Below are 10,913 nucleotides of genomic sequence, written 5' to 3' on the forward strand. Positions count from 1 at the left end.
ATCAAGCCTCAGGATCCACCATCTCTTGAAGTCAGCTCTGTGGGATTTTCACCTCTAGGAGCCAATACATTTCTTCTGTTGCTTTGTTGTTCAGTTGCTCAGTCATGTCCAACTCTTTACAACCCCATGGACTGCAGCACACTAGGCTTCCCTGTCCTTCACCATCTCCCAGAGCTTGCTCAAACTCATGTCCATTGAGTCAGTGATGCCATCCAATCATCTCATCCTCTGTCACCCCTTCGCATCCTCTTCAATCTTTCCCAGGATCAGGGTCTTTTCCAGTGAGTAAGGTCTTCGCATCAGGTAGCCAAATTATTGGAGCTTCAGCTTCAGCATCAGTCCTTCCAATGAATTCTCAGGGTTGATTTCCTTTTGGATTGACTGGTTTGATCTTCTTGCAGTCCAAGGGACTCTCAAGAGTCTTCTCCAGCACCATAGTTCAAAAGCATCAATTCTTTATTGCTTACATTAGGTTTAAATTGGATTTCTTCCACCTTTAAGGCAAAGAGTATTGACTTAAAACTAAACCAGTGTTATAAAATCAATAACAGAAAAGTATCCATAAAGGTAGCCACCAAGATGTTGATTGTGATTTTCCCTGAGTGGGCACGGTTGAGTTGCCATGGTCTTTTTACATGAATATTATGGTAGTTTTAAATATGTCTGCAAATTCTCTGATTCCCTTGCTGGCGAAAGATGGGGTCTGTGGCCCCTCCCACTGAATCTGAAGTGACCCTAGTGACTGAATGTCCATTGGAAGGTGGTAGAAGTGATGCTATGTGACTTCCAAAGATGAATCAGAAAAGGCCATAAAGTTTTGGTCTAGTTGTTTTAGGACATAAGCCTTGAGCTTCCATGGAAGAATTCTGAGGCAGCCATGCTACAAAGAAGTCCAGGCCACACAGACAGTCCATATGTATGTATTCCAGCCCCAGCTGAGGTCCCAGCTCACAGCTGCATCAAAGGAAACATGTAAGTCTAGTTACCTCTAGATACACTTCTGCCTAGGGCTTCCCAGGTGGTGCTAGTGGTAAAGAACCTGCCTGCCAATGCAGGAGATGTAAGAGATGCAGGTTCAATCCAGGGTCAGGAATATCCCCTGGAGGAGGGCATGGCAACCCACTCCAGTATTTTTGCCTGGAGAATCCCATAGACCAAGGAGCCTGGTGGGCTACAGTCCATGGGGTCTTGAACAGTCAGACATGACTGAAGTGACTTAGCACACACGCATGCATACTTCTGCCCGAACAATCAAGTCAGTCCCAACATCTGGTCTTTCCAGTTGAATAAATACATGGTGGAGCAAATACATGCCATCCCCACTGTGCCTTTTCCAGATTCTTGACCCACAAAATGTGGTAGCTTAAAAAAATTATTATTTTAAGCTGCTCAGTTTTGGAATGGTTCCTTACAAAGCAGTAGATAGTTGCAATATAGTGTTTTCTGATTTTTCTGTAATGAGCAAGTGTTGTTTTATGTAAAAAAAAAAAACAGAAAAGGTTATTCTTAAAATTTTTAGGCATTAAAAAAAAATTCACAGCATCATCTGGGAACAAAATTTGTCTTTCATCTACTTGTTCCTCCAGGTTAGGGGTGACAGACATCACTTGACTTTATACTCTACTGCTCACTGGGGTGGAGGAAGGGGGTGGCAGTGTGATTGAATCACTCCTAGAGTCTTTGTGACCCCTGATATCCTGAATTATTGAATTCTTAGAAGCAACTGTCTTATCTAATAAGATAAAGACAATTTCAGCCTAGTTGCCAATGTTGACAACTCTTTGAAAAACAGTTTGGCAGTGGTGTAGTACATGAGTTAAGATGCTTTTGAAAGTAAATTTGAAAATAAGTACAAACAACAAAAAATCCATTTTAAAGTGTCTTAGACAAGAAAGGAAATTTATTGACTCACATAACTCAAAACCTGAGATGTAAGTTTCAGGTGAGTCTTAATCCAGCAGCAATGTGATCACAGCAGTTTCTTTTTCTGAATTTTTCTTCTCTGCTTCTTTGTAGGAGGCAGGGATATATGCTAATCCTTAGATTTCCCTTTTAGCCACAGGATTGGAGTCACCAACACCAGGGTTATTATATGCTTTTTGGCTCCTGTCATAAGAGTACATTTTCCTAATAGTGGGGGAAAAATAATTGGATCTGGTGATGATCCCTACATCCATCACTGTGTGTGGCAGTGCATGGGTGTAGGGAGTGGTAGGTTATCCTGATTGGGCTAAACCACAGATTTACTGAGGGATTAGGCTTGGGTCAATCCCATCTAAACTCTATGAGTGACACACTCTGGGTATTGTTGGTGAGACACACATACCTACAGAAATAGACACAAGAATCTTTATGCCCTTATTCCAGCAGCCCTACTTTAAGGGAAATATTCTAAAACACAATAATGAACATATTTATGGATATATTCACTATTATTTTTAAGAGCAGAAAGCCAGAAGCATCCTCACTGTTCCATCACTCATTTATTCCACAGTTACTGCAGCTTTTTTTACAATGGGGTAGACCTTTGTACTAGGCCCGGGAAATGTCTGGGGAGATGCCCACAATAAGATACAATATGGACGTTACCCTCAAGGTTCAGAGTGGAAGAGAAAGTAAGTGCACAGCTTCACCAAGATCATGAGTTTGAACGTGGTAGACACAGAATGTGCTTTGGGAGTTCAGAGGAGATGTACCCAATTAGGAGTTGTGGGATAATAGCAGGGAGGCTTCCTAGAGGAAGTGAGACTGAAAAGGCCAGTGAGAGTGAACCACTCAAGGGGCATGGAGATGGTTACGGGTAGTGGTGGTTGTGGTGGTGGGATTAAGAAAAATGCCAACACCTGGGTCCTACCCCTACAGGTTTGGTTTGTATTGGACTGTGTGGGGCCTGGAGAGCCCTGTAATTGTTTAAAAGACTACGTTGATAAGCTCCTTAGGATAGGTGGATAGAACATGGGACCCTTCAGACCAAGGCCTAAGGTCAGGAGGTGAGTGCTAAGGTGTGGACACTGAGGCTAAGGGGAGAGTACATTCTGGTTCTGAAGTAAATTAGGAAAAGTGATGAGGTTGACCATCAGTGTTGATGGCCCTCTCTCCCTCCCTGCAAGAGTGCCTGCAGGAGCAGGCAGTTCCCAGCTACCATCCAGCCCTCAGGACCCCTCCCTTCCCCATGAACTCAAGTTAGATTGTTCATCTGGTTACTATTGTTACGAATCTTTTCTTCTACATAGGAGAAGAGCATGGATTCAGTCCATAACCACTGTACAGCACTATACCTTCTACATAAAAAAAGCTTGGCACTCAACATAATTGATGATCAAAGAAGCAGTTTCCCTCCATCCTCAAGGTTGGGCCAGGGGGATCATTGCAATTAAGAAAAGGGTACCAGAAGGGTGCTAAAGGAATCCTGGGGGTGGATCCATAACCCTCTGGATCTGGGGTTGTATTCTGAGTTTGAGTCCTGATTCCACCAGTTAGTAGAAGTGTGACCTTGGACAAATCACTTTACCTCTTTATGTCACACATTTTTTCATCTGAAAAATGGGGAGGCGTGTGGGGAGGGGAATAATAATCTCTCTCTTCTAGGGCCTGTGGGAGGATTAAGTGAGTTACTACACATAAATACCTCTTGTCCCTGGCACATACTGAAAACTGAAAAGGTGTTAGTTATGATGCTAACAATGATGATGATGATTCTTGAGTGTTTACTCTGTGCCAGGCTTTACAGTCATTGTCTTGTTCCAGACTCATGCAAACTCCAGAAGACAGGAAAAAAAAAAAAAAAAAAAATATATATATATATATATGAAAGAAAGTGAAAGTGTTAGCCACTCAGTCATGGCCAACTCTTTGTGAGTCCATGGACTAAATATATATATATATACCCATAGAAGTGAGAGCTTGGGCTCAGAAACTTTAAATAACTTGCCAAGGTCATGCAGCAAGTACATGATGAAGCTGGCATTTGAATCTCCATCTATTTGATTTCAGAGTCTAAATTCTTAACCACCTACCATCCTTCCTCCTGTCAGTCAGCAGCCCCACCAGACTTTGAATAACATGGGGGCGAAAAGCACATCGTATTAACTTTCATACCTTCCAACACCCCACTCTCATTCCCAAGTGCTCCTCCCAGAGTCAGAATCAGGAAACATTCGCTGAATGAATCCTTGATCTCTCCTCCCACTCCTGGCACTCCCAGTCCTTCAAGGGCCTTCATCTCCACATCCTTGAACCAGCTTTGTCTAAACACAAAAGGAGGAGTGATGAAAAAAGTCTTTCTCACCAAGGATACAATTAATCAGAACACTTCAGTTGCGCACATACCTCTGTATAGATACATATACTTGTATCTATATAAATAGTAGCGCTCACAAAGGTTGCTGGCTTAGTGATGCAGTTGAATGGGAGACTGACAGCGTGATTCATGGCTCAGGTCAAATTTAACTCTAACCTGTTTGTGCAAGACAGATTTACTTTGAGAGCTCTTTCTGTTGCATAATTGCCTCAGGCCCACCTTCTCCCCAGGGAGAGGATATTTTCACACCAGCCCACAATGTCTTATCAGATCAAGTCAGATCTGGAGTCTCTTGGCTACTTGCCAAGCAGTGTGGGCCCAGGTAAGATCCAACCAGGAAGTTTTTGCCAGCAAAGGAAGGAGGAGTCATCAAAAGCTGTAGCAGGAGGCAGCCTGCCAAGAAACATGGGAATATGAGATGAGAAGCATCAGAAATAGTGGTCTAGAGAAAGCCTCTTGTCTGTCCACCCATCCATCTATCCATCCATCCATAGCATCTGGCTGCTCATCTATAACATCCGTCGGTCTGTTTACTCATCCATCCATCATATTCATCCATTCATTTAATTACCTATCCATCACATTCACTTATCTATCCTTTCAAGCATAAAATATGTCCTGAGCATCTACTATGTGCCAGACACTGTGTTGAAGATTGGGGATTTATAGAGTGAAAGAGTCAGATACTTGCCCTTCATGGAGCTTACATTCTAGCTTGAGTTTAGACAGGTAATCATGCTAATATCCTTTTAGTCATAGGCTCAGAGAAGTGCTATAGAAAGGGATAGGTGGTGTTAAGATACCCTAGGGCATCTGGGGAACTTGATCTAGTCTTACAATTGGGGGAAGCCTCTGAGAGCTGATGGATGAGAAAGAGTCATCCATCCACTTGGGAACCACCGAATGGAGCAAAGTGACCTGAGGGCAGCAAGATGGGGAGAGTGACAGGACACTGGATTGGGAGGTAGAGAGAAACCAGCTCACGCAGTGTGTGGGAGGCTATGGAAGGAGTTGGCCTCCTGGAAAGGTTCCAGTTTTTCCAGTGGTTCCATTTTTTTCTGACGAAATGGGAGTTTCATAGCTTTATTTAACAGAAAGATGATAGACCACGGTAGAAAAGCACAAAGCTGAGCTGAATTCTTGAGTCTACCATTCTACAAATGTATGACTTCAGGTTTTAGGCAAGCCATTTAACTTCTCTGAACCTCAGATTTTTCACCTATAAGATAATAATAATCCTGCTTTTCTTTTTTCTTTTGTTCAATATTTTTAGAGCACCTACTATGTGTCATGTGCTTTTCTGGACACTGGTGAAATTCCAATGATTAAAACATACTAAACTCATTGATTGTTATAAAGATTAAATGAGATAATGCATATAAAACATTTGGTAATATGCCTAGTCCATTGTTTTGCTTATTGATTTTTTTTTACATCAATTAAGGAACACTTTCTTAGTGTTCAATATATTGGGAGCCCCAATTAAATAGCAGGTAGCATTTCCCCCTGCAGTCCCGGCATCCCTATCCTCCTGTTCCACCAGCTCAGAAACCTGAGAGGCTTCCTTCATTCCTGTTTCTTTCTCATACCTGATAGCCAGTCAGTCACCAGGGTCTGACCTTCAGTCACCAGGGTCTGACCTTTCAGTCTTCTATGTAGCTCAGATGTATCTGCTCACTTTCAGTCCCCATTCACTGACATAATTTGGGGCTATTAAACTCATACCTATCTGATAGATATTGTTAATTGCTTACCCAACATATACTTCCCTCCATCTTCCATTCTAAAAACATCATGATTTTGTTTACATCTATAATGTGCTTAATCTCAGATTAAGTACTCACTTTCTGAGCCTCTTTTGCACTTAAAAGTGACAGTTCTGACCAAGGAGAATGAAAGCAAACATCTCCTGGATTAAAAGAAATAGATGTAGAGCCTTATATATATTTTGAATTTTTCTTTTTTTGAATATAGATGTGATGTTTGGAGCTGTGGCAGCCAACTTGGACTACGAAGTGACAACTGTGAAGATGACCTGTCTATGTAATAAAACAAAAAGACAAATAAGAAACAAAAACCACCTGGATCCGTGGTGAAATAGTTAATACCAGTAACTGCTATCCCTTGATTTTCTTGTGAGAAGAATAAACCTCTCTTTTGCATAAGCCACCATTATTTGGATTTTCTGTTACTTAGAGCCAAATGGATTCCTAAATAGTTTACCTATTTTTATTATAACAGCCTCTCAACTTGCTTCCTCCAGACTTAGCCCTCTAATTCATCCTCTATACAGCAGCCACAGGTATATTGTGAATGATACAAATTCAGTAACTCCTCTGCTGAAAACTTTTCAAAGTTTTCCCATCACCTACAATTGTCCCTGGGCACTGTGTGGCTAGTAAAGATTAGATTTTCAGAAAACATCTCATCACCTTGATCAATTTTTTTCCTAATGAATATTGATATATTAATCCTTCAACTCATGTGACACTGGTGTTATTACAATAGAGTTACTTGGTGTTTTAGATGAAAATATAATTTAGCTTTACCTGAATTTAAAGAAAAAAGAAACTGAAATGAAATGGAAGTAATTGCTAATTTTCAAGTAATTTTTCTTCACCTGAGGGTTACTGTTTCTTAATGATTATGAGAATTATTTGGGAGATATAAGAGCAGTTAAATACGAGGTGGGATCCTGGATTGGATTCTGAACTGAAAGTTTTCCCACATTAGTGGGCAAGTTGGTGATATTTTAATAAAGCCTGTAGTTCCATTAGTAGGGTTGTATCAGTGTTGACTTCCTGGTTTTGATCATTGTACTGTGGTCATGTACATTGAAGAGCATTAATGAAGAGCATATCACATTCTCTGTATGATTGTTTTCAACCTTTCTGTAATTCTAAAATCGTTTCAAAATAAAAGACTTTAAAAATCAGTTTAAGGTTAAAAAAATTATAAAATACAAGAGATTAGTTTTTAGTTACTATTTTCCTAGACAGTATGGAATTACTCCCTGTTATGAAATATGATAGCTGTAGCACCCTTAAAACTCTTTTCATTTTCTTTTCTCAAACTTGCAAATTTTTTTAATTTTTATATTGTTAAGATTTAGAATGTTGATATCTTGGCAATCATAATTATTACTGGAGCTGTTCAATTTTAATTACATATTTAAATAATTCTGTGCTCACCACTAGTCCTTTTGTTTCCTGAATTTTTTATTTTGATTTATCTATGTTGGCTGGATTTAATAAATGAATTTTTTTTCAACAACATCTTATTACTCCTACATTACTTGGATTCACACTTGAAAATGTCTGTGTGTTGCCATTTCATTCGTACAAGTTAAAACAGCTGGGTATAAAAGTGTAGGGTTATAGTTCAGAACTTCGTGATATTACTCTACAGTTTTCTGTCATTGAGACTTTAACAAATTTAGATACAATGGCACTGACTTTTTTGATATACTGTTTTTATAACATGTAATGTAATACATGTAATTTTTATATAACCACGACTAAAATCAGGCTAGATGCCAGGCTGGATGAATCAAAGCTGGAATCAAGATTGCTAGGAGAAACATCAACAACCTCAGATATGCAGATGATACTACTCTAATGGCAGAAAGTGAAGAGGAAATAGAGCATCTTGATGCTGAAAGAGGAGAATGCAAATGCTAACCTGAAACTCAACATTAAAAAAACTAAGATCGTGACATCTTGTCCCATCACTTCAAGGTAAATAGAAGGGGGAAAAGTGGAAGCAGTGACAGATTTTATTTTTTTGGGCTCCAAAGTCACTGTGGAAGGTGATTGCAGCCATGAAGTTAAAAGACGCTTGCTCCTTGGAAGAAAAGCTATGTTCAACCTAGACAGCATATTAAAAAGCAGAGACATTACTCTGCCAACAAAGGTCCATCTAGTCAAAGCTATGTTTTTTCCAGTAGTCATGTATGGATGTGAGAGTTGGACTATAAAGAAAGCTGAGAGTTGAAGAATTGATACTTTTGAACTGCAGTGTTGGAGAAGAATCTTGAGAGTCCCTTGGACTGCAAGGAGATCAAACCAGTCAGTCCTAAAGGAAATCAGTCCTGAATATTCATTGGAAGAACTGATGCTGAAGCTGAAACGCCAATACTTTGGCCACCTGATGTGAACAACTAACTCATTGGTAAAGATCCTGATGCTGAGAAAGATTGAAGGCAGGAGGAGAAGGGGATTACAGAGGATGAGATGGTTGGAAGGCATCACTGACTCAATGGACATGAGTTTAAGTAATCTTCAGGCGCTGGTGATGGACAGGGAGGCCTGGCATGCTGCAGTCCATGGGGCTGCAAAGAGACACGACCGAGTGACTGAACTGAGCTGAACAGTTTCTTGGAAAGAAAGCTATGACACACCTAGATAGCACATTAAAAAACAGAGACATCACTTTGCCAACCAGGGTATGTATAGTCAGAGCTATGGTTTTTCCAGTAGTCATGTACAAATGTGAGATTTGGACCATAAAGAAGGCCGAAGGCTGAAAAATTGAAGCTTTTGAATTGTGGTGCTGGAGAAGACTCTTGAGAGTCCCCTGAACTGCAAGTTCAAGTCAGTCAATCCTAAAGGAAATCAACCCTGAAAATTCATTGGAAGGACTGATGCCAAAGCTGAAGTTCCAGTACTTTGCCCACCTGATATGAAGAGCTGACCCGTTGAAAAAGACCCTGATGCTGGGAGAGATTGTAGCCTCACTGACTCAATTGATGTGAATTTGAGTAAACTCTGGGAGATGGTGGAGGACAGAGGAGCCTGGTGTGCTGCAGTCCATGGGGTCACAGAGAGCCAGACGTGACTGAGCAACTAAACAACGATAACAAAAAATCAGAATACAGAACAGTTCCATCATACCCTCAAGTTTCCACAAACCTTCCCTCAACCAGTAACCCCTGAAAACTGTGCATCTCTTGTTTGTTTCTATAATTTTGTCACATAGATGTCATATAAATGAGAGTATAAAGTATGTACCCTTTGGATCCTGACTTTTTTCAGTCAGCATAATTCTTCTGAAGTGCATCTGTATTATGATGTGTATCAACAGTTCATTCTTTTTTATTGTTTAGCAGTAGTATATTTTGTTGATGATCCACTGTTGCTTATCAGTTGTTGAGGAACCGAATGGCTGTACCATTTTGTCCCACCATCAATGTATGAGAGTTCCAGTTCTGAATCCTAATCAGTAGTTGGTATTGTTGGGTGTTTCTTTCCTTCATTGTAGCTATTCTAATAGGTATATAATGGTATCTCTATATAATTTTAATTTGCATTTCCATAAGGGCTAATGATGTTGAGCATCATTTCATATGCTTTATTTACTATTCATAGATCTTTTCTGGTAAAGTAGCTGTTCGATTATTTGGCTTATTTTTTTGTCTTATTGTTGAATTTTGAGGGTTCTTTGTACATTTTGAATACAAGCCCTTTACAAAATACATGTTTTTCCAAATATTTTCTCACCATATGTATCTTGCTTCTTCATTGTCTTGGCACAGCAAACATTTAAAATTGCATGAAGTCCAACTTATCAGTAATTTTTAATAGATCATGATTTTGGGATCATATAAACGAACACTTTACTTAACCAAAGATCATGAAAATTTCGCCTATGGTTTCTTTGAAATGTTTTATATGTTTTGCATTCTTCTGTGGTTATTTTGAGTTAATTTTTGTGTAAGATGTGAGGTACAAGTTGAGGTTTATTATTATTATTTTTTGCAGGTGAATATCTGATTGTTCCAATTCTATTTGTTGAAAAGACTATCTTTTCTCCATTGAATTGCTTTTATGACTTCATTGAAAAGCAGTTGACCATGTTTATTTGGCTCCCTTTTCTGCACCCTCTGTTCTGTTCTATTGATATTGTCTGGGCTTTTGTTGGTACCACAATGTCTTTGTTACTGTAGCTTTATAATAAATGTTAAAACTGGGTAGTGTGAGCCCTCCAACATTTTCTCTATCAAGACAGTTTTGGCTATACTAGTTCTTTTGCATGCTCAAATAAATTTTAGAATCATCTTGTGTCCATCTGCAGAAAAATTCCTACTGCAATTAATTTGGGGATAATTGATATCTTAACCATGTTGTTTTAAAATCAGTAAACATGATATATCTTTTCATTTATTCAAGTCTTCAATGTTTTGGAATTTACATCTTATACATATTTTGCTAGGTTTATACCTAAATAGTTTACCTTTTGAGGACTTGTATACGGTACTATTTTTAAAACTTCAGTTTCTGATTGTTTATTGACAGTATCCAGAAGTATGATTAATAATAATAATAATAATAGTATTGACCTTATACATTGTGACTTTGCAAAGCTCACCCATTAGTTCTAGAGACTTTTCTTTTTGTAGATGCTTTGGAATTTCCTATATAGACAATTCTATTGTCTGTGAACAGTGATAGTTTTATTCCTTCCTTTAAAATTTACATGCCTTTTCTTTCTTTCACTTGCCTTTTTGCAGTGGCTAGGACTTACAGTACAATGTTGAATAGGAATAGTGAAAATGAACCCACTTGTTTTGTTCCCAGTCTTAGGGAAAGCATTTAATCTTTCACCATTAAGTATG

At 39.1% G+C, this 10,913-nt stretch overlaps 1 long non-coding RNA gene across 1 annotated transcript in view; it reads left to right on the forward strand.

Annotated features, from left to right (window-relative positions):
• Positions 1-7,575, forward strand: part of LOC138417589 (uncharacterized) — an 82,895-nt gene extending 75,320 nt beyond the window's left edge. Inside the window, exon 3 of the long non-coding RNA XR_011248213.1 lies at positions 6,275-7,575. This is a non-coding gene — a long non-coding RNA (uncharacterized lncRNA). The remainder of the gene's footprint in view (positions 1-6,274) is intronic.
• The last annotated feature ends 3,338 nt before the right edge of the window (positions 7,576-10,913 follow it).

The sequence above is a fragment of the Ovis canadensis genome, chromosome 13 (assembly GCF_042477335.2).
Source record: "Ovis canadensis isolate MfBH-ARS-UI-01 breed Bighorn chromosome 13, ARS-UI_OviCan_v2, whole genome shotgun sequence".
NCBI classification, from domain to species: domain Eukaryota; kingdom Metazoa; phylum Chordata; class Mammalia; order Artiodactyla; family Bovidae; genus Ovis; species Ovis canadensis.